This window comes from Adiantum capillus-veneris, chromosome 20 (genome assembly GCF_014529385.1).
Source record: "Adiantum capillus-veneris isolate H3 chromosome 20, ASM1452938v2, whole genome shotgun sequence".
Lineage (NCBI taxonomy): Eukaryota > Viridiplantae > Streptophyta > Polypodiopsida > Polypodiales > Pteridaceae > Adiantum > Adiantum capillus-veneris.
In genome coordinates, this window is record NC_140950.1 from 17951029 (window position 1) to 17975844 (window position 24816).

At 47.8% G+C, this 24816-nt stretch overlaps 1 protein-coding gene across 2 annotated transcripts in view; it reads right to left on the minus strand.

Annotated features, from left to right (window-relative positions):
- The window catches only part of LOC147432179 (potassium channel KOR1-like), a 115825-nt gene that overhangs the window by 54309 nt on the left and 36700 nt on the right, over positions 1-24816 (minus strand). The window lies entirely within an intron of this gene.

The window sequence follows — 24816 nt, forward strand, 5'->3', positions numbered from 1 at the left end:
ACCTTCACTTGGCTGAACATTGGTCTAGACTCTACTAGACCAGGGCGAGTGACTAGACCACCTGGCCTGGACCAGGACGAGGAAGGACTAGACCAGGGACGAGAAGGACTAGATCACGACGAGCACTGGGTGGACCAGGGCGAGAGAGGACCAGACCAACAAGGCGAGAGACTGGACCAGCTAGATTAAGCTGTCAAGGGTGAAACTGAACCAGACCAACAGGCTGCACAGGCGAGGCGAAGAAACCAGCTACTCACTAGAGTGAGACTTTAGTTGAGGTCCCACCGTGATCGCCAACATGAGAGCACCTGTAGCGCGGATAATGTGTTGTGCTCTCTACAGTGTGGGTGCCCCTCAATGCAATGTGCGTGACAATCTCACTCAAACCAATGGAAACTCTCTCAAACAGAATGAAACACAGAAACAAGGGATAACAACAGAGACACAACAGTGGACCAGAACATGTGGACTCAACTAGCTCAAAGAACCATGTACAGACTCTGGCGTGGCAGCACACTCAGCTCCAGCCCAGGACTCAAAGGTACAATGGGGTTTCGAGGCTCAGATGTGCAGGGATGGTGAAGATGTGCTCTGTGCATAGACTCACTGCCCTCTCGACGATGCTGGACCAAAGGTGAAGAAAAAATGATAAGATAACCGACCGCTACTACTCATATGTACCACTGTAAAGAGCCACCAACGACTCATAAATGTCAGCCATGTGGTGACCTGGCCACGAGGTCCACTAGGCCACAGTCGGTCGTTGGTAGGTACCCTACCACGTGTCACTCCTAGACCAGACGTCCGTCCAGAGGGTCCGTCCAGTGTGAACCAGTCCTAGTGTAACCCACTGTCCAACTGTATGTCCTGTGAAGTGACACTGTAGCCCTGCTACAGTATTTACTGGTTTTGGCCCTGTTTCTAGCCCTAAACAGTCCCCGAACTGTTCTCTGCTAGTGGGGCACGATTCCCAAGGGTTCTGGCGTCTGTATGGCTGAAAAATGGTCAATTTTTTGCGCATACAGAGTGCTGAATTTGCACCTGTATGGTGAGGTTATGACCCTCATCACTGCCTGCTTTGGAGTAGCAGCTAGCTACCCCTGTTCCTGCTGAAGGAGGCTCTTGCCTCAGCACAAAAGCATGAACCCACACAGCTGTACATCAGTCAAATGAAGAGCCCTCTTGTGGGGCATCACATAACTACACGTAGGGGAGAGAGAGAGCAGTGTGTAGCGTGCAGGGCATCACTCCTAGCACCACACTGTACATGGGAGGGAAAGAAAGCACTCCATAGCTCTTAACCAGGTTCTCAATGAAGCATCCTCCCAGCATAAATCGAGCGCCCCCGCTGCTGCCCTTGACCTGTAATGCATCTGTGAACAAATAGATGCAAAAAGAAAAAGATTTCCATGGCTGCCAAAACCTGCGTATCGCCGGAAACGCAGCAAAACAGCCATGTAAACACGCATCTAATGCCTTCCAATGCTGAAAATGAGCTCCTTGGTCCTAGGTAAAGTCATGGGAAGCTCAAAAATGGAGAGAAATGGCTGAAAATCAAAGTTCTCAGCCTCCAAAACTGCTCCAAAAAGTCAATTACGAGTTCTGTTCTCCCAGACTTGGTAAATTGACCAAAAAGTGCCACTTGGCACTCATACATGCAATTTCCCGCATTGGGCTTCCTGCTTAAAAATCTATGAACTGGGGCATCAATTGACTTTGCAGCAGAGTAATAAAATGTTCCCCTGGTCATACCGAAAGTAATGACGCAAACACATTTCACGGCCCAAAATAGCAGTTCCCTAATTTTTAGGAGATGCTTTCGTTGGGCTCCCACTGGTCATCTAACCATCTATCCTCATTGGGACCGCATGCAAAAGTGCACTGTGGCCCAACTGTCGGATACTTTCTGTTGGTGATCCCACCTTGACTTTATGCCTTTATTGAGATCACTTCCTACTATCCACCAACTTGCTAAGTGCGACGGAGGGGACCTACATGATCTTAAATTGAGTCTAGACATCCTTTTACTTTACGAATTCCAGTGCCGCCCAACTTCCCATTTGCAGGTGAAACTACCATTCACATTGGCCATACAATGTCTAACCATTTGCAACTTCAAAAAGAGGGTCTCAAAAATAAAACAAAAATCATTGGAAAGAAACAAACAACTAAGGTTAGCAGTTGCCACGTCCTCGTGACATAGTTAACAGCTGTCACGTCCTCGTGACACCTATTGTAACCATGTCTATTCGAGATCAATCAGACCAAAATGCTGCAATCATTTCGTCTATCAGTTCCTGCACTCAAAAGAAGTCAAGAACAAATTAGTATCATAATCAGGAATTCCATTTCATAAAGTCATCCAGCAGAATAGTGTCAGCTCTCAGTATCCCTGAAGCTCAAAGAGATATCAGTGACTTTAGTATCAATATCGAGGCATCTGTTGACAAAGGAGCGGAGTAACTCTTCTCTTGTGCATCCCACTGCACCAGATTTCCGACCAAGCTGAATTCTGGGTTCCATTTGGGGTAGACTATGCTAAATCAAAAGTATTGAGGTAAAGTTTCACAATCTAAGGAGTATCTGCTAGGTCCTCCTCCTCCATCCACTTCGCATCCAATGCAGGATAGTTCTTGAACTTAACCAAGAACCGCCTTCGGACGTTACCTTTAGTCTTCGTATCCTTATGTGCCAAAATCTGTTCAAGAACAAGGATCTCCTCGTTTTCTTCCACTTCGGGTTGCTCATCAGGCTCCCCATCATCAGGCACATCACCCTTAAAGGGTTTCAAGAGACTCACATGAAATGCATTGTGAATCCTCCAAGTATCTGGCAGTTTCAATCGGAAGGAGACATCATTTATCTTTTGAGTGATCTGGAAAGGTCCGTAGTATCGCATACTAAGCTTTGGAAAAAGCCTCTCCTTTCCCTTTTTCTTTCTTAGGCGTGCCTTCTCAAAACGTAAGAGCACCCAATCATCCTCCTGCAATTTCAAGTCGCGACAATGGAGATCCGCTACCTTTTTCTGTCGCTCTTGAGACTTCTGCAAAGTCTCACGAACCTTGGCAAAAGCCGTATCCAAATCTCGTGTATATTCATCCGCTTCAAAAATCTTATCTTTCGTGCTTAGGAAGGGTGGAACCTTCGCAGCACCTTCGACAATCTCAAATGACACCTTCCCCGTCGAAGATGTATCGTGTTATTGTAGGCAAATTCCACCAAAGGTAAGTACTTTTCCCATTGAGTCTTCTAATCTGAGATATAAGACTTAAATAAATCTAGAACCATTGAATTTGCAATCTCAGATTGCCCATTAGTCTGCGGGTGGAACGATGACGAGAACTGCAACCGCATGCCAATGTTCTCCCAAGTTGCCTTCCAAAACAAACTTGTAAATCTAGGGTCTCTGTCGGAGACAATTGTCTCAAGCATGCCATGTAATCTGAAGATCTAGACCACAAACAGTCTCGCTAAGTGATCCGGCTTGACTGTTTTCTTCACTGGAATGAAATGAGCCTTTTTGCTAAATCTGTCAATATCAGTCCAGATAACATCGTGACCACTCTGTGTTCTCGGGAGATCAAAAATGAAACCCATTGCAATACTTTCCCAGGGGCGGGTGGGTATGCATAAAGGCTGTAACAATCCCTGTGCCTTATGCCTGTCAAACTGGACCTTATGGCATACTAAGCAATTGCGCACAAACTCTTCCACATCCTTTTTGAGTCTCGGCCAAAAGAAATTGTTACCATATACATGTGGTAGTGATGTGTGTGAACACACTAGGACCGCCGGGGCATTTTTTCCCCCTTTAGGAGGTTTTTTCCCTTGAGCATTGTATATACGTCCATCACTCTAGGGCTATCTATCTTTCCATTGCATACTAAGTAACACACTCTCTATTGTGTGCCTTGAGCTTCCTTCGTCTTCTCCAAGCTGTGTGCGTTTCTCTGCAACCTTAATTCCAACAATTGGTATCAGAGCAGGTTGCGTGCTCCCGGGCTCAGTCGCCAGCAGCTCCAGTATACTCCTGCTCACTTTCTCCGATTTCAGTGAGCTTTGGCGAGCGTTAGTAGGTCGACAAATATTTTGGGATAACTCGAAGAGCTTAGTCTGCTCAGATTTTTGATTCGGGCTCATTTCGGCCTCCGTTTCAACTACAGGCAGTGTTGCACAGGCTATTTCGTCATTTTGTGCAGAATTTCTGTCAATGCCAATTTCTGCATAATAGGTGCCTTATAGTCTTCTACGGTTTGTGCTATATAGCACGTGTTGTTCCCGCTCCGTTTCTCCTATTTTCGGGCAGTTTTCACATCAGGTGCATCATTTACCATGGCTGACAACAACAACACAGATGTGTTCAAGATGTTTGCTGCTGAGGACAGGTTGGATGGGGACAATTACTCTATGTGGGCTTATATGATGCAGCACGTTCTTGTGTCAAAGGGCGTCTGGAATATTGTGCAGGGCATTGATGTACGTCGTGGTTCTGAGGATGTAGGCGATGTTGAGGATGTTGCAGGTCTTGCTGCAAGGATTGCTGCTGTTAGAGTTGTTTTGCCTACGGTAGAACAAGCTCGTTGGGATGTTAAGGATGCGCAGGCTCATGCATTGATTGCGTTGTCTATGAAGCACACCATTGTTCCTCACATCCGTTCAACAAAATCTGCAAAACAGGCTTGGGATATTTTGGCTGGTCTTTATGCAAGTCGCAATGAGTCTAAAATTGCTTTACTGCGTAAAGAGCTGGAGTCGAAGATTATGCATGAGGAAGATGATATGGACACTTTCCTTGCTAGTGTCAAAAATATCAATGAGCAACTTATTTCTGCAGGAGAAGTCATTTCAGACAGTTCCCTTGTGCAGACTGTTCTTGATGCCTTACCAGATTCTTACCAGACTTTTGCTAGTACTTGGAGACTTATGACCCAAGGAAATCCAGAAGTTGTCAAGTTTGATGCATTATGCACATTGCTGTTGCAAGAGTCACTTTCCAGAAAAAACAGGACTAGACAACGTGCCGTTGAACAGGCTTTTATTGCTTCTCAAAGAAAGGGTGGTAACAGCAATGCAGCCACTTCTTATGGTTCTGCTGTGAGTGGCAAAACTTCTGTTCCTAATGCTTCTGCTAGCAGCACTTCGTCGGGCAATTCTGGTGACAAGGGCAAAAAGAAGATGAGTTGCCATTATTGTAAAGCTAATGATCACTTGATCAAGTTGTGTCCTAAGTTGAAGGCCAAAGAGGCTAAGAAGAAAGAGGGTGGTTCCACTGCAAATGCTGGTTCCACTACAAATGCAACCATTGTTGAGTCTTCTGTGAAAGGAGACTATGATGCTGTTGTCGATGCAAAATGGGCTTTTAGCGCAGAGTGCACTTACAATCCTGCTGTCCATGATGCATGCTTGTCAGTTGCTGCAGATTCACATGTGTGGTATTTCGACAGTGGTGCTACAAAGCACATTACCTCACAATTGTTTACCTCTCTCGAGTTTGTCCCTCATGGGAATTCAGTCACTTGTGCCAACAATGCCTCTTATCCGGTTTAGGGATTTGGAAAGATTGTGCTTACTGCTGCAAATGGCAGTTCTTTCACACTTGTTGATGCACTTTATGTACCTGGGATCAAGAAGAATCTCTTGTCTGTGATGCAGTCAAAGAAATCCTAATCAGACAATTATATAGACTGCTCGCTACTGCTGCTGCCCCCCCCTCCCCCCCCCCCCCCCCTCGCTGCACCATCGCTGACCCCCCCGCCCCCCCGCTGCCCTTGCACTTCCTCCACTCCCGCCTACCCCTAAATGCTGCCCCCCCATTCCCGCCGCTCCTGTGTGTTGCCCCACAGCCACCTGCTGCCCCCCTCTTGGTATCCCGCTGCCCCGCGGGCCGCCTGCTGCCTGCCTGCGCGTTGCCATTACTCCCCCCCCCCCCCTATCCCGCTCGCGCTCCCACACAGTATCCAGCTACTCCACACCCCCCCCCCCCTTTTTTTTTCCTGCATATTGGCTCGTGTAGCATTTGTCCTTTTGGGCAAGTGCTCGGCGCCCGTCTGCAGACCTTCTCCACCGCTTGTTCGTTTCGCCACAGTAGTAGACACAGATGGAGGCTCGAGCTCCGCCCCAGACGGACTCGTCCAAAGCCCCCTCACCCAACCCTGCTGAGCCCACCATCCGACTTGCTCTTTCGCCGATAGAGCAAGCGAGCCTTGCCGCAGAGGTAGAGCGATTGTTGCAGGCGACTTCTGTCATCTGCAAGATTCTCGGCACACGACCTAGCAAAGGAGAGTTGCGTGACCTTCTCCAAGCCCGCCTTGTCGCAAAGGTCGACAAGATCCTGGACGTGCAGATACTCGGACGAGGCTACTACCTGATCAAGTTTGAGACCTCCAAGATGGCGTCCAAGGTCATCACCATGAGACCATTGACCATCCGAGAAGACGTGCCCACTTTCGACAGTGGAGACATGGTTTCGACCCTGCTTTTGATGTTCTAGTAGAGGAGGCAGACATCCCCATCTCGGTCTGCTTTCCGGATTTGCGGAGGGAGTACTTACCACTTCTATCTAGGATCGGCTCAGCCATTGGGACTGTCCTTGAGACACCTCGTACGGCAGCATCAGTAGCTATCAAGGCGGCTTGCATTCCCTCAGCTCGAGTTTTGGTCAGAGACACTCACACACTCCCGAAGGTTATTCTTTTGCCTCGGGTGAGTGGGGGTTGGTTTAGACAGAGTGTGGAGTATTCGGACCTCCCGAACCAGTGCTTCATTTGTCGACAGATGGACCATCTAGCGAAGGCCTGTCCACGGAGGAGGCCTCGACCTACACCACAGCCTCAGCCCCAGCTTGCCAGGGCTGGCCCGCAGCCATGGCCCGCAGCCATAGGCAGAGACACAGCGCACACATGCAGAGCCACCCTCCGAGCCTGGGGCTCCAACGAAGGAGGGATAGCAGCAGGCCCATGGTAGACGACGACAGGGGCCACAGCGTAAGCCTGGCACTCAGAGTGGCCCTCAGGCGCCTACTCAGCAGCAGTGGGTTCCCACGGGGAACCGCTTTGGTCCTCTTGAGCAGGAGGAGGTCCCTGCTCCAGCCCCCACCCCAGCTTCACCCTCGACAGCCTCTCCCCCCCCAGAGTTCCCCCCCTCTTCCTCATCCTCCCCCCCGCCTTCTTCTCCCACCGCCCCTTCACCTCGTCCCTCTACCTCTGTCGCCCCGTCCCGCCCCTCTTCTCCACCGCTTCCCCCAGCTCCTTCTCCCCCCCCTCCTACTCCAGCTTCACAGTCGACCCAGGAGGCAGGGCCTTCTCCGGTGGCTAGGAGATCTCTTGGCAGCGCCTTTGCCACGAATCGCCTAGCGAGAGAGGGTCAGCCTTTCTTACGGCCCCCTCTGCAGGTACAGACATCTTCCCTTGCAGCTATCCCTCGTGGTCTGACGAGCATTGACATCTGGCGCCGCTGGGACTTCTTCGACTACGGATTCACTCGTTTTCTCGGCGATCCCTCAGCAGACCATGAGGCAGCCTGCTTCAGGGTCCATTCTCTGTTCCTTGCCGCTAGGGGGACAGAGGCCTTGGACTCAACAGTTGGTTTCTCCTTCCCCCTTTGCGGCAGGGCCCAAACAGAGTGGACTCTCTACTCAGTGCTGGGATGGTTGCATACACAGGTCCTAGAGTTCTCTCACCACATGGGAGAACTAGGAGTTATAGACATGCTACAGACTTTGTGGCCATTGGCCAAGTTTGCGGTGACACCCCCAGACTCGGCAGGATGTAGGCACATTGTGGTTTACTTCTTTGCTGATACCCAGTGTTTTCCATGCTATGTATACATTCATGAGGACTCCTGGACAGAGGAGGTTGCTTTACGCACGGCTCGCTCTACTTGGGCTTGGGCTAGGCACTCATTACAGTCACGACTATCTAGAGGACGCTCGGATGCGGATTACTCCCCATCCAAGCCAGCCTCGAAGGTAGCCCGTCTAGTTGCTGCGGCAACATCTGTTCTCTCTCGCTCCCCATGAGGATCATCTCATGGAACGTGCAGGGACTAGGTGGGCCCCAGTTTCAGCGTCAACAGGGCCGATTACGTCAGGAGCTTCAGCGTTGCCTTGTGGGAGGAGAGATTGATCTCCTTATGCTTCAGGAGCACCATCTATGTGAGAGCCGCATTCGGCGATGTGGTCAGCTTTTGCGTGGACGATATGATACTTTTTGGTCAGCTGCTTTTGGACCTGGAGGCATCCAGGGTGGGGTATGTATGACTATCGCGGACTCATTGCAGCAGGCCATTGTGGGCAGAGGGCTTATTGTGCCAGGCAGGGCTCAGTGGATTACTATGCAAGTTCTGGGTGGCCTAGTGGGTTTCCTGAACATCTATGCGCCTAATATGGCGAGTGCTCGTGCAGAGTTTTGGTCACAGATTGTTGAGTCTCTGCCGCAGGCAGATCATTGGTGCATAGGAGGGGACTTCAACATGTTGAAGGACCCTTCTGACAGGATTGGTGGCAGCCATGCTACTGTGCATGGAGTCGAGTTGGCAGCTTGGGAGAGGTTTTGTATGACTCTGAGGGTCTCGGATACATGGCAGCACTCTGGTTTTGTGAGGCCCCCAGACAGTCTTGCCTTCTCTCGATCGCGGACCGCAGAGTGGGAGGAGTGAATCTATCGCGGATAGATCGCTTCTACACTAGTGACCACTTCAGTGACATGGGAGGGTCAGTGGGCATCCTGGCAGGGACCTCCTTCTCGGACCATGCACCAGTGATCCTCACAGTGGCAGACAGGCAAAGGAGTGGGAGCACGATGCTTTGCATCCCAGAGAGGGTCTTGTTGGACTCAACACTCAGAGAAAGGGTAGAGGCTCTTTGGACAGAGGGCATGGACAAGAGGATTCTCCTGCTGACAGAGTGGCCTCAGGCCTAGCTCAGATTGGCAATTTTTTTCTTCAGGAGTCTCTCACTCGCCGGGCTGCAGCAAGAGAGGCGGAGCAGCGTCTCGGACGGGGCATTGCTTCATTATAGAGGATGCAGGAGCAGCATCCAGACAGTCCTTGGTTGGAGGAGCAGTTACAGCAGGCTCGACAGGAGCTTGCTAGCACAGAGGAGAGGCGACATGAGTTTGCTTTCCATTGACAGGCATCTCAGTGGACTCAGGTGGGCGACAGAGTGACTGGTGCTTTCTTTGAGACAGTGGGACCTCGGCACTCGCATGCCAAGGTCAGTCAGTTGAGGAGGCCCGACGGGTCAGTTGCTTGTGAGCCGGAGGATATGCATGCAGTTGCTACTGACTTCTACCGTGAGTTACTGTCTGCAGAGCCTTAGTCAGAGCGGCAGGATGCATGCAGGGAGCAGGTTTGGGCACAGATGCCTTGTCTTGTGACTGAGGAGATGCGTCAGAGGCTAGAGATGCCACTTCAACTTGAGGAGCTGCACACGGCTCTTAGGGCCCTTCCCCGTGGTAGCTGTCCAGGTGAGGATGGATTGACTCCCAGCTTTTTCTTGGAGTACTGGAACCTGCTTGGCCCAGACTCTGTAGTGCTTTTCAGTACATTTTGCACACAGGAGTGATGCCTGACAGCATGAGTGAGGGCTTGATCTACCTCATTTCCAAGGAGGGTGGCTCCTTGGATGAGATTCGACAGTGGCGTCCCATCACCATCCTCAACTCAGCCTACAAAATTCTTGCCAAGGCTCTGAGTTTGAGGATTCAGCCACTTTTAGAGAGCCTTATACATAGGACCCAGACAGGTTTTGTCAAGGAACGCAGTATCCTTGACAACATCTTTACTTTTTGGGAGGCTTCTGCCCTGGCACGGCTCCGTGGTGAGGACCTCGTGATTTCCTTTCTCTATTCTATGCGGAGGCGATGAGCAGGTTTTTGGTGTCACAGCAGGTTGGTCTACGGGGCTTAGCACTCCCTGTTTGGGGAGATGAGCTACTGGACGCTGAGTTTGCCGACGACTCAGCCTTGTACTTAGATGGCCAAGAGACCAACCTTCACAGATGTGAGCAGGCTTTGGAGACCTTCTATTGTGCATCGAGCGCACTGATCAACTAGAGAAAGACAGTGGCTTTCTCGGTTGGTAGTGCTCCTGTGCCAGATTGGATGCCAGAAGAGGATTTCAGGTGGATTCCCCTAGGGACTGCAGTTCGGTACTTGGGTTGTCAGGTTGGTTTGGACTTGTCTCCCGAGCAGCAGATTGCTTCCCTTCTCCTGTCTATCAAGAGAAAGTTGTTACATTGGAGCTTAGCACGACTTTCTTTGGCTGGCAGAGTAGTAGTTGCCAACCAGGTGTTGTTGGCGACTATGTGGTACATCACTTCCTGCTGGATCTTCTCGAGTTCGTGTATCAACCAGGTAGAGAGGCTGATCAGGAACTTCCTTTGGTCAGGACGTGACACTAAGATAGCCCGAGCCAAGGAGGCTTGGCAGGTCATCACGCTTCCTTGTTCTCAGGGAGGGCTTGGGATCATTGATCCAGCACAGCAGAGCAGAGCCCTTCTTGGGAAGTTCATCGTCAGAGGACTTCTTCCAGGTGAGAAGCCCTGGAAGCAGTTCTTGCTACAGCGGCTCCGTGCTTAGGGTGCCTCAGTCAGGAGGCCCTTGGCAACCTTCGCCCAGATGGATCTTTACAGAGATGCACAGAGTTGGTTTGAGCAAGAGACTAGAGGACCGCTTCGCTGTGAGTTTGCTTCGATCTTGGGAGCTCTTACGGCGTGGCCTCGAGCAGAGACAGCCGACGTGCACGGAGGAGCGCCTATGGCAGCCCCTCGTCTGGAACCCCATGGTTAGCACTCAGAGAGGCCACTTGGTTGGTAGTCGGCCTCATGTCTTATGGCAGTAGTACAGCGCTCTCTCTAGCTCTCGGATGGTGTGTCACAAAATGGTGACGTGGCTGCCCAGTGCACACACAGACCCACCCCCGGCCTTGCTGAATGCTGACGTAGCAGACACCGTACGGACATCAAGCCGGAAATCGCGGGGCTGCTGACACGTGGCATGCTGTACGGACGCCCGCGTTTTGCGGCAGCAACTGTACGGAAAATCCTGGTAGCTTTTTGCGTGGCCTTGCTTTATTCTATGCAAGAGAAAATGAGAGAGAGAGAGAGAGAGAGAGAGAGAGAGAGAGAGAGAGAGAGAGAGAGAGAGAGAGAGAGAGAGAGAGAGAGAGAGAGAGAGAGAGAGAGAGAGAGAGAGAGAGAGAGAGAGAGAAACCTCTTTTGCTTTAATTTTCAAAAATGCTTTTGATTTTGAAGCTTTTGGGCTCTGCTTTTAGCATCCCTTGTAAATCTATAAAATAGTGGCATGGTCTCACTTCTCAGAGCATCTCGACACAGAGTCTGACAGTGAATCCCGACCACTCGCTTGTACTTTGAGTTGCAGATTAATACAAAAAGAAATACCGAAAGGGGCACCAGTCTTTGGGGCCAATATCTCTACGCACGGAACTCCGTCGGGCCAATGTTGAATCAATTGTGAACTTGAACTATATTGAAGTGTATTCTTATGGTGTCAAGGTAGAATCTTGACTTGGAGTGTCCAAGTCTGTTACACGGTGTTTTCGGTTGACGAGTTTACCGACCGATGAGGTAGTGTGTGTCAGTTTCCCAGCAATTTTGCTCACAAGTTGCACAGTCTTTCCAACACAGTTGATGTGGCACATGTAGTGCTCATGTACGATTGTGTGGAGAATTCCAAAGAGCTTTTGGCACAGTCTTCTGTAGTTTCATGCTATGTACGCATTTGTGGATACAACTTGAGCTTGGCATAGCTCGCAGGTAGTAGGTTCGTAGGTTTACAGGTGTTTTTGGATAGGTTTACATCCATAGAGCCACTCGGTCAGGAGTGAGCTGTTTTGCGAAGCTTTTGGCAGTGTATATAGACCATTTTGTGGATCTGTTTACTAAGACACTGAGTGTCTATTTTGGTGCAGTTTTTGGTGAGATTTTGCTCAAAATACAAGGAAATTCTGTCCGTTTGGCCCCAGATTCTCGCCATGGTTTATGCGTATCCGCAGTTTACTCTCTGATTGTTTAGTGGGAGTTTACTCCCCCTTTGGCAGTTATCTGTAGTTTTTTGGCTTGCGGTTTGCGTTGAGTTTTGGCTCATTTTGCAAAGGAAACTCGGTTCGTTTTTCCCGTCTTCTCGCCATAAAAGTTTGTAGTGTTATGCCATCTTGTACATTGGTCGACATATTCCCACTTTGACATTGACACGTTTTGTCATCTTGGACACAGCTTGGTGTTCTTGTACCCACTCTTGTTGGAGTGAGGATTGCGTATGCTTGTGTGGCCATAGATAGATAGTCACACGTTTCACAGGTTTTTGCAGATTTTTGCAAGCAATTTCTCTTGTAGGATGCATTTTGAGCTAGTTTGCTCTCTACTTGCGTATATGGTTATGCGCTTTACACTCAGTTGAGCAGTTTGTCCCAGTTTATGCTTGCAGATAGTAGATTGTGGAGTTTTTTTATGCATATGCGAGCATTAGTTTTGATGTGATTGGTCATGGGTTTCATGATTGTGTAGTGGTCGAGTGATCTCCCACTTTGTTTCCATTTTGGCATTCACTTATGGCAACAGACATGTGTGACAGTGAGAGATGGCGGTCTCATTCTTGCCGATACATACGATGTTTGCATTGTAGTCACACAGGATACATTAGGCGCCGTTGTTTCAGACGTTGAGACAGCAGCGGAGATGTATGCATGATGTAGATATAGCTTTGACACATTTTAGAGAGGCAGTGGCAGTCTATGCATGTGACGGTGATGTCATGCTTGCTCTTGCAAATATGTCTATGGATAGCACACCTTCTCTACAGTGGTTACTAGATAGCGATGCTGCTTTCCACGTCACACCATATCGTGAGACTGGTTTAGCACATTTTATAGTGGGAGTTTTGGCTGTGTGCACTTGGCCGATGATTCGGCGTTTGACATAGAGGGTGCAGGAGACGTTTGTTTGTCATTTCCCAGTGGTGCATCATACACACTACGACATGTGCACTACGTTCGTCAACTGAGAAATAGTTTGATCTCAGTGAGAGAGTTAGCATATTTTGGTTGTCAGACACTTCTTAGAGAGCAGTCGTTCCAGATGCATTGTGGTTCATTAGTGACTACCAGAGGAGCCTGTAGTGGCATGGTATATCCTATGCATGTGTCTGAGGTTGGAGACGACATAGTCTCAGTTTTGTTGCTGGCATGGAGCAAAATAGTTCATCGCATAAAACAATGTTTCAACTCGACTTTACTCTCATAAGCACTCGAGAGTGATCGGTCCTAGTTAGACATATGTATATCTCATGCATAAAAGCAATACGCAGTTTAGGAGTTCCTCAAAGATTTAGCTTTGATCAAAGACCTGCCCTCTCACTTAAAGTTCGAGGGTCTTCTGCTCAAAATCTCAAGAGTTAGATTGAATTCCTTTACTCCAAAACTTTCTAGGGATAACAACGCATCCTTTGAGGAGAGGTAACAAAGACTTGTTGTTTCTATGTTCAATGGTTCCCATCCCACTGTGGGGATTAGATTCTATGTACACTAAGGTGTACACTTTCAGCTTGTATTGTTGACTCCACCATCATCTGCAAAGTATCCTGAGGAAATATCTGCATGCTTCCACGAAGTTCGGATAAAAGTCCTTCGTTAAACTTCTTCATCTTTTCTCCCTCAAAGAGGTTCAAGAATGGAGCCACCTTGGCAAGAGTGAACCGATACCTCTCACGTAATCCGTGACTCGCTCATGCTCCTTTTGGGAAAATCAATCCCAATCTTCTCTGATGCCTTTCTGAAAGCGTAGAGGCAAAAAAATTGTCGGAAAATTCAGCCTTGAATTGAATCCAAGTCTTGTTGTAAGTTCCTTGCAGAGCTTTGGTATACCACCAACTTGCAATCCCCTTGAGGTGTTTGGTCACATGCCTCACATTCGACGCTTCTGAGAAATTGCGGTTTGCAAAGGCAACTTCAAACTACCGAATGAAAGCGGTAGCTTTCGAGACACCTTCCCTTTCGACAAAAGTATCAAACTTGACTAGAGTATTCTGAGGTCTAGAGACCTTCATATCCTTCCCGAAATGATGGGATTTCTTGGCTATGGTTCTGGATCGATGTTCATGGATATTTTCTCGATTCTGAAGGATCTTGAGCATTCCGCTCCTCGGATTCTCTAGGTTCTTGAGCATCATGCTCTTGTCGCCCTCTCAGAGAATCCCAAGTCTTTGATCAAAGACCTACCCTCACCTAGTCTTTTCCTACCGAACATACGGTACAATCTCCTTCGCGATGCTCTATGTCACCCATCCTATGACGCATTAGAGATGTCCATTCCCGGATGGTCGAATACTTCTTCCCGATGATCCCTGTCACCCATCCGATGTGACGCATCATAAGTACTCATTCCTGGTGGCCTTACAGATATTCCTTTTCATAGTGCTCCCCTCATTTGTCACTCAAAGGGACCACGTGCCAATGGAAAAGAGCAAACTGAACAGACTTTTAGCACTTCAATAACAACTGAACTGAAAGAGAGAGAGAACACAAGACGGGGAGTGGCGGAATTCCACCCCAAGAGAGCAATGGCCCCAAACCTTGGCGCCCCTTTCGGTATTTCTATATATTGCTTGAACTCAATATAATGCCGGTACTCCACCCTCTACACCTTCGTACTGAAGTGTGCCAGAGAATGAGCCCTCTGCACATATTTAAAGGCCCTTGGCCTATGAAAAGCAGTTTACATGAAAAGCTTCAAACTCAAAAGCAGCTACCCAAAAGCTGTCAACGCAATTTTCGGAAATCCGTACAGCCTGTTAGCGCAAAATTCCAGACTGTCCGTACAGTCTGCCACATCATCATGTCAGTGCGAAATCCGAAAATCCGTATTGCTGCCACATCATCAGGTTCTACGAAAATGAGCCTGTGGCCCTGTGTATGTGTGTGTTGGTCCTGCTTTATTTTAATATCTTTAGTTCACTTGGGCCCCATTGGACGAGGTTCCATAAGTTAGTGGCAACTTCTTCTGCTTCTTCTTCTATTGCTGCTGCTTCTTAGGGTTTAGGCTTCTCGGTCGGGATCTGGAGGTTGGCTCCGTTCTTCAGTGGCTTGACACGTCAGCAATTTGTGACATCCCCTTCTTGAAAGAAAGTAATCGTCCACGATTACAGCATTTTTGCAAAACAACTCAAGTTAGCTCAAAAATTTCTGAGAAACATTCCGAGGGACAATCAGTTTTCTCATTCCAAATCGGAACTCTTGATTTCCTGGGTCGTTGGCTTCCTAGAAGAATCTCATCCAATAAGGAATCTCATTCCAAATTGGAGCTCTTGATATCCTAGGTCGTTGGTTTTCCAGAAGTATCTCATCCAATAAGGAGTCTCATTCCAAATCGAAACTCTTGATATCCTGGGTCGTTGGTTTCCCAGAAGTATCTCATCCAATAAGGAATATTCAGTGGTTGGCACATCGCAACACAAATGCTCACATATGCATGTTACAAGACATAGAAACATAAAGCCGCCGATAAACACTCCCCCCACAAATAACCATCTTGGTTCAGGCCATGAGCTGTTTAACGACTCCCTCATCACTCCTCCAGCAAATAACCGAAAAAGGTCATGGCCATGAGATATAGAGGACTTTTACAACCAAACGCACTCGAGATCGTAGCCTGTGTCGTTTGGAGGTCCTGAGAGTAACCACTGCTCAGACTTCTAATACTCCCCCCATAAATAACAATCTAGGTACTCGCCATCAATACTCCCCCCATAAATAACCATCCAGGTACGGTCCCTGAGTAACAACAACAATACTCCCCCTGTAAATAACCACAAGGGTTTGATCCATGAGTAAAAATAGCACTTTTCAAATATTCGATACTCCCCCCGCAGATAACCACAAGGGTCCGGGCCATGAGTATATGCATACTAGAAGCATTCTCAAACATCATTTCACTACTCCACCCGGGAGTAAATCACCAATTATTGAAACCAATATTCAAACCAGAGTCAAATAGTTCCAAATAGGATCACCAAACAAGTTCTCAAACAGAACTCAAACTTTAAAAGCAATCTCGACATCAGTCGAGCTCAAAAAGACGACTAGCTTTCCATCCTGAAACCTTTTGGACAGACAGTGCTCTTGTAGCGATCATGGTAGTCTCAAGACATAGCAATCACACTAGACTTCCAAGGTTTTTAGCTCGGAAAAAGACATCTGATGAGAGATGTCGAGAAATTTAGTGTCGTAATCTACAATGGTTTTTGTGGCAAGCATTTCAGGATACCCCACTCTGCCAGAAGCTACACTAGGAAAGACGACTAGCTTTCCATCCTGAAATATCTTGGACAGACAGTGCTCCTCTAGCGGTGATGGTAGTCTCAAGACATAGCAATCACACTGGACCTCCAAGATTTTTAGCTCAGGAAAAGACACTTGATAAGGATGTCGAGAAATTTCAAGACGTTATCTACAACGGTTTCCGTGGCAAGCATTTTAGGATACCCCACTCTGCAAGAAGCTACACTCGGAAGGAAGATGTGTCAGGCATGTAACTTCGGGAAAAAGAAATCTTGAAAGCTTTCCAAGTCCTTGGAGTGTGCGGCTTGGTAGCTATAGACATCCACCACTGCATGGCACTGCCTCTGAGAAAAACAACGGCTTGAAAAATCCTTGATCCTTCTCTTGCAAATGATCTTTATGGCTTATGCCCTGTAAGACAAAGCGATGAAGACGGGAGCGCTCCCGATGCGCGATGAAGTAAGGGTGGAGTGGCTAATAAGTCTGGGGTCGCAACACGAAGATTCTTCAATAACAATTTCTACTGAACTTTGGAAGCGCCTAAGTGCTTTGTCTGCTCTTTGGTAGGACCGGTATGCTTTGAGAAAAGCACACGCCTGAAGCTCTAATACTATTGTCACGCGACGGGCATCACGTGCCAACGGAAAAGAATAGACTGAACAGACTTTTAGCACTTCAATAACAACTGAACTGAAAGAGATAGACAACATGAGACAAGGAGTGGCGGAATTCCACCCCAAGAGAGCGCTGGCCCCAAACCTTGGCGCCCTTTCGATATTTCTTTATATTGCTTGAACTCAGTACAATGCCGGTACTCCACCCTCTGCACCTTCGTACTAAAGCGTACTAGACGCATTAGAAATATATGTACTCGGATGTCTCCAGTGAGAAAAACCCTCTCACTTATATTTCCAATAATTCACTTAGAATTATTTTTCCTAGTGCCCAAAGCGAGAAAATCCTCACACTCTAAAATCCAATAATTCATTTAGAATTATTTTTCTGTCAGACAAAACCAATTTAGCAACAGACAGTGGAAGCGACCCCGTATCTCATAATACCCTGTTGTCAGGTGCAGCAGAAGAGTTTAAGGATTCTACTCAGATCTAGTACTCCACACAAATACAAGGTTACTTTACTTCACTTGAAAAGAGAAACTGAAATGAACACAATGAAGGAGAGAGAGGCAAAGAAAGAAAAAAGAGAGACGACACTGCATGTCGGATCTCAACCACCCTCAAGGGCCCCCTTACTCTGTTGCCAGAGCAAGTACTTGCTTTATTTACTTGCACAATGCTGATACAATGGTCCTAAATGCGAATGGGAACTTCATGTAAATGCTTGGTACTGTGAAGCTAAGGATTGGGTGCTGAAAACGCTAGTGATTCTCTGACTGAGATCTGCTACTTGATGGCGATCAGGCTGAAAACTGATGGCTGAAAGTGCTGATGTTGCGGGCTTATTTCGACGATGCTGATGCTGGAAAACGCTGGCTGAATTGTGCTGATGTTGATGCTTCAAAACGCTGGTCTGCTATGGCTAAAAACGTTGGTCTGAAGTGGGTACGAAACGCTGAGGTGTTGAGGGTACTTGTGCTACGGGTACTGAGGGGTCCTTTCCTACTTGAGAAGTGAACCCCCAGGTCTCTTATATAGCCAAGCAAAGCTGGGTCGTGCAGCATTGTTTTTGCGCTCCCACGACTTCTACAATTAATGCTTTAAAATGTCACTTATTATTAAGTAGCTAAAGGAATTGTTCCTATGCCTATATGTTGAACTGACTGTACGGTGCAAGAGAGGGTATGCAACTATGACCTGCCTGAACATGCACATCTTGCTACAGGCTCACAAAGTGCCAGGGTAGGTCCTAAGCTAACTAAGACTTACGCAGAACTGTAGCAGAACCTTGTCCATATGGCACATCGACAGTGCGCATGTGACATCCCTCCCTGTTAAAGGTGAGACACAATTGCTGAACTTCCACCTGTGGATACTTTCTGTAAATTTAATGTTGAATGCTTTAGATGCTTGTGATGCATAAACCGATGAAAAATCCTCCAAACTTGTGGATACTGTGGATGTAGGTACTACTGCGATGTAAACACCGGCCATAGGATTTACTAGGTAGCCTTACTACTGTCGCAGAATACCAACCTTGATGCTGACTCTGCCTTGTGAGCAAGTACTACCACTCCAATAGTCCTGTCGTGAAAACATTGCGGATGAAGATGAAAGGTAAGGGTGCTCGTAGGTGTTTTCAATGGTTCCACGTCAACGGAAGTGGATGCACGCTACATGCCAATGTGAATGCAGAAGAGGGTTGGGGATCCTTTCTCCAACTCCTTCCGTATCCACATAGGAGGCAAGTAGATCTTGGTACTCAAGATCTGAATTTTTGTGTATCTGATGTCCATCTTTGTTCAAAGACATAGCGATGAAGACAAGAGCACGCCTGATGCGCAATGGGAACTAAGGGCGGGAGTGGCTAATAAGTCCGTGGCTGGGCGCGAAGTTTCTTTCGAAAAAAAATTGAGAGAGGTTCTTTGGGTCCTTGGTTCTGCTTGGGTTCTTGGTTCTTCCCTTGAGTTCGTGAAGCCGAAGCACTCATAGAGCTCTGATACCAATGTTATGTGCAGCGGAAGTGATTGATGGTGTATGCTCAGGGTGAGTGCTCAGTGTGTACTCAAGGTTCCTTTTACTGATTGAGGGAGTTCCTTTTACTTCATGAGACTTGTGCAATAGACCAAAGAGAAGAGAGTGTGATACTGTGAATGAAGGTTCTGCGAGTGAGAGAGAAATGAAATGTAATATTAACCTCTTCAAAAGGCCAAAATGACCTATGAGACCAAAAGGTCAGATGTAGTGAATCTAATACCGCGAGAGAGAGAGAGAGAGAGAGAGAGAGAGAGAGAGAGAGAGAGAGAGAGAGAGAGAGAGAGAGAGAGAGAAATGAAATGATATATTAACGTCTTCAAAAGGCCAAAATGACCTATGAGACCATCAGATACAAAGTGGTGAATCTAATACAATGTCTGAAGTACAAGTACAAAAAGTACTGAACGTAAAAAATGAAAACTGAAAATGAAGTGTGAAATGTGAAATGTGAAATGTGAAAATGTAGAATAGGCCCTCAATGACACTCTGGGTGTCGTGCTAGAATGCCTCTTATCCTCTGCTGGAGTCTCCGTCGATGTAGTGTGCTCCTATGTCTCAGTCGTGGTCGTCTCGATCTCCCGAGCTCAGTCGCCCTGTCAATGAGGGTGCCTCTGGTATGAATGTGGGTACAACCCTGTGCTGGTGGTTGGTCTCCGGGCACCCTCGATCCAAAGAAGTCTGTGATCTGTCTCTGTGACTGTTGTACTCCATGTCTCCTCAGCAGACTATCTCTATGTCGATGTAGCTCAAGTAGATATAAGCCAAGGCATCTCTGATCCTGATACCTCATGACTCTATCTAGGGGTCCAAAACCCTCCCTGAATAAGCAATGGAAGCGCCCTCGTATCTCATAATACACAGTGCAGTGGCATATGTAGTGTAGCTCTGTCCCTGGCTCTCTATCGCATAGTTGGAATATCCTAGACTCTGGTGGTATCCCTCTGAATCTACCCGTCTCAATCTCCAGCTGGTGTGAGGATGTGCGAATTTGACTAATAACACATCGCAGACCATGAGACAAATGAGTGTCCATGTAGCTCGAACGAATCACAAACCCATCTCCCAAAAGTTGGAGAAGATGCTCTTTGTAGAAAGCCATCTTCGTGCCCAACTCGTGCATCGGCTCTACCCATGTCCTCCTGGTGTCAACTGTATAAGATCTTGACGAATGAGTCTAGTGATCTCCGTCCGTGTGACTGGCAGGGAGGGTGCATCTAGGGAATACTGAAAAGGAGGCAATCTATCCATGCTGAAACCATGAGGTCATCTGCACATACCAACATGATGCGTCTCCCTGTATTGCTAACTGTCTAGAGGACTCAAGAGCCAATCTAGTATATCTGCCTCTATGTGTATCCCATAGACTGTGCATAAAGGACACTGATCTAGTAAGAGCCTCAATCTCTATAGGAGGGGCGGCTACCTCCGCTCGAATAATCGCATGTGCTACGGAGGCCTTGGCTCTAATCATCCGGGATATCATAAATACCAAGGGTCTCTCCATGCTCCTCCAACTGTCATGATTCACAGATGGTCCCCACACCTGGATCCCATAAAGCATAGCTGAAGCAACCAAAGTATCAAAGAGCCATAGCTTTGTTCGTGGTTCTTGAATCTGAACCTGCGAACACATCCTCTCTAGCCCTCCCAATGCCGCATAGGCTCTGGACAGTCTAGTCTCTGTTGCTCTCCTCAGAGTAAACCTCGGTCCCGTGAATACCACCCCCAGATATGTATATTCATCTGTGTACACCACAGTGTCCTGGCCATATACGAGTGTAGGTGCTGATCTCTTGATCCACTGTGGTGTGGTGTTAAACACCATAACCTTGGTTTTACCAAGGTTCACAGACAATCCACTATCCTCTGCAAAGCTGTGCAATGCATCCAACTGTCTCTGCATGCCGTTTGGATGACTCTGATATCAACACAATATCATCAGCATACAATAATAAAGGGATCCATGTCCCTACTAGCTGAGCACCTCTGTCGCCCTCTCTGTCAATGTAGTCAGAGACCTCATCTACATACATACCAAAAAGAGTAGGGGACAAAGGACACCCCTGTTTCACTCCAATAGTGGAATGAACAATGTCAGAAATCCCCTCAAGAGTGCGTACTTGGCCAGTCACTGAGCCGTATAAAGCCATGATCCCCCATATGATCTCTGCGGGGGTACTCCCAACTTCAGTAGCCTGCGCATCAATCTGGCCCTCGGCATTGTGTCAAATGCTTTGCGGAAGTCCACAAAGCAACAATACATCCGTCTCCCATGTGCCCGACCCTCCTCAATAATGGCTCTGAGTGTAAGAATATGGTCCAAAGTGGAGAAACTCCTCCTGAATCCAGCCTGTCTTGCTGCTCGTATGCCCTCATTTTCTGCTCATTTACTCAGTTGTTGTTCAAGAATGGATGCATACAACCGTGCCAATGTGTGCCCTATCATAATAGTATGGTAGTTTCCTGGCACCGTGGAGTCCCCTGCCTTGAAGAGAGGTACAATAGTAGATAATCTCCAAGACTCGGGTAGTCCCTCACACATGACACGGTTAAACAACCGCGCAAGAACCTCTGATAGTAAATCTCTAGCATGTATCAAGTGCTCTGCCACCAAACCATCAGGATCATATGCTCTCCTAGTCCTCATCTTGTCAATGGCGTTCTTCACCATCTCAGTGGTAAAGAAGGTACTAGTGGCTGGACATGGCTCTAGAGGGTCTGGTAATGGTGGTTGCCCAGGTACTGTATATAATGATGCTGCATACTGACCCCAAATCTTGGGAGAAGTAATCACTGGAGGAGGTGAGTGCTCATGGAAGAGACGCTAGGCCCCACCTGAATCTCGACTCAAAAAAAGCTGATACAAATCACGTTCCATTTGGGCTAAAAAGGCCCGCTTCTTCCGTCGCACTAAATGCCGAAGGGCAATCCGAGACTGTCTATATGTAATGACTTCAAGTATAAGCTCGCTCTGAATCTGAACTCTCATCTCTCTGCACTCCTCATCATACCAACTATTCTGAGGCATGTTCCCAAAACATCTTCTCTGATCTGGTTGAGTGTGTGGGTATGCCTCTGCTGCTGCCCCATGCAAGATCTCCGTCAATAGAGTGGTGATCTCCTCCACGGTATATACAGGCTCCGCTGCCCACATCTGCCTGTAAATCTCCTCCACATAAATTGAGTCCGTCTCTGGTGTAAAAGTATACCGTGTGTGTGCAATCCTCCGTGGTGTCTGAGAGGCACTATACTGGAAGGAGACTGAAAAAGTCAAGAGAGCATGGTCCACTGCTACTCCAACAAGTCTAGGTCCCACACTGAGATCCTGAATACTAGAGATGAAGCTCGGTGAAGTCATGACATAGTCCACTGTACTGGCCCCATGTCTGTGTGGAAAGCATGTGAATCCCCCAGACGAAGGAAAAATCTGTAGACCATTAAGTATGGCCAAACCATGCGTAGTCGTCATCTCCATGAGATATCTCCCATACTTTGTGTGCTCTCTATCCTGTGAGTGTCTATCAAGCCCCATCTCCGATATATCCATCTCTCTAAGCATCTCCTACGAGGTATCATAAAATACCGTTTGGGAGTTGGCCGTCCTGGCATTAAAGTCTCCCAAGAGAATGATATCTCCATCTCTAGAGAACTCCCATATGTCATCATCAAGTATAGAGAAAGGGGATTGCCCTCTAGGTGAGGTATAGACTGATGTGCTAGGGGGAAAGTAACAGATAGCAATGTATAAGAATCTTCCCGTCTCAGCTCTCAGTCTCACCCACATGTATCTCGCATGGTCATCTCTCCGGACAATCTGTAATAGCGGTTGCAACTCCTCCCTGAATAAGACTGCTACCCCTCCTGAACCTCGACTCGCAGACTGGGATCTAGTGTCTGGCCGACAAGCTGTCTCCCATGAATAACCAGTCACACTTGGCATCAACTGTCCAGATTTTTGATGTGTCTCTGAGTAAAAGACAATGTCTCTATCTCTAAGGCTATCCTCAAAGGCACCCACATCCAGCCTATATGATCCATTACAATTCCATGCCGCCATCCGGAGTGTGGTCCCATATGTCTCGTACCGTCATGTGGTGCGTCTTTCCAAAACCACTACTTTCCCTCCTCTATAAAAGGCAATTTTTCCCTTCTCCCTTGCTGCCTTGATCTCTGGCATCAACTCTTGCATATGTGCTATTTGTGCTAAAGTAAGGTCATCCCCCATAAATATCCCAGTTTTCTTAAGTGCTGGTCTCTTCTTCAGGAATTCCTTCCTTGTTTCCAAAGTTGGGAAATGCAAAATAAGTGCTCTCTCTTTGAGGTTTCCCTTCTCATCCACTCCCTTCTTTCCTACTCTCCAAGCACTTGTGTGCATAGGTTCCGGGATGCCCATGCGCTGCAAGAGTTCCTTCACTTCTTCTTCTACATTTTCGGTGTCTTTGATACTAGTAATACGCACATCTCTCTCTCTCTCTCTCTCTCTCTCTCTCTCTCTCTCTCTCTCTCTCTCTCTCTCTCTCTCATCATCTAGTCATAGCAAGGTTGAATGGTCGAGTTTTTTGTGAGTATTAGAGTCAAAGCACTCTAATACTCCTATTTAAACACAAGGAGCTAAAAAATGCACTATTTGGGTGTTTTTTATACCTCCCGTTCCGCGCCGTTCCCGTTTCGGACCCCTAGCCGTTCCCCCGTTCCGCGGGGATCCCGTTGCCGTTCTCGTTCCGCGTTCTGGGTAACTATGCTCTATTCCTCCTCTTCTGTTCCTCCTCAATGGTCATATTGATGATGGTAGAAGTCTGTGCGGCTTCTGGCATCCGGGCCTTCCCTTTCTTTGCACCTTCAATCCATTTTTCTGCTTCGTCAACCTTTTCCTGTGTTTTAAAAAGGTGCTCCGCCCATGAGGAAGCCTCTTTCGAGTTTTGTTCTTCCCCTTCGCGCAGAGTTTTCACCTGCTCCTTAATTTCTTCGAGCTTCTTTAACATCGAGGGCTGATTTCCCCCCTCCATTTTGGGCATAATTTTGCAAGCTGCAAGTTCCCCTTTAAGCTCTTCAATCACTGCATCCTTTTCCTTCATGCACTTTTCCACATTGGTTTTCCAAGATTCAAAGCTTGCAATTGCCTCATCCAACTTTTTCTGCATAATACATTCCCTTACATTCACTTCTGCCCGCATTAGAGCCTGCATCTCCCCTTTCACAGATAGATACATCTCATCATGCTTACCAAGCATCGTTTTATCCAATTCTTTCCTCATATCTTCATGCATAGAATTGTTATAACTCTTTGCGTTTGCGTACATCTCTTTCCTGATGTCATCTCTCATAAAGCTGAGCTCCAATTTTGTCATCACTTGAACCCTCTCCATCATTAAATCATCTTGGACTCTGACGGTTTTCCCTGCCCGTAGAGAGCTTGGTGAGAGTATACTATCTTTGTTCCTTTGCTTGAATGTCGCTTTAATTTTGTGGGGTGGTGAAGCCACCTGCATCACCATCCTCGGTTGGTTGGTCCATCTGAGAGAGAAGAACAGAGCGAGCACTGAGTCAAGGTCCTCTGCCACTGGTGTTGATGTGAGAGCAATGTAAGTTGCTGCAGAGACACAGTGGGTCTGCTAGCTGCCGTAATAGCCCTGCTTGCTTTCCATGTAGTGCTGTCTACTGTTCGAGTAGCCTCTGCCCGCTGCCTCCACGCCCTCGCCCTCGCCTTGCTGAGGTCTCGCCCTCGCCCTGGCTGGCTGCCCTCGACGTCGCCCTCGCCCTGCAGTCTACCTCGCCCTCGCCCTCTCGCCATGGCTGGCTGCCCTCGACGTCGCCCTCGCCCTGGCCTCGCCCTGCAGTCTACCTCATAGTACACTGTGCAATGACATATGTA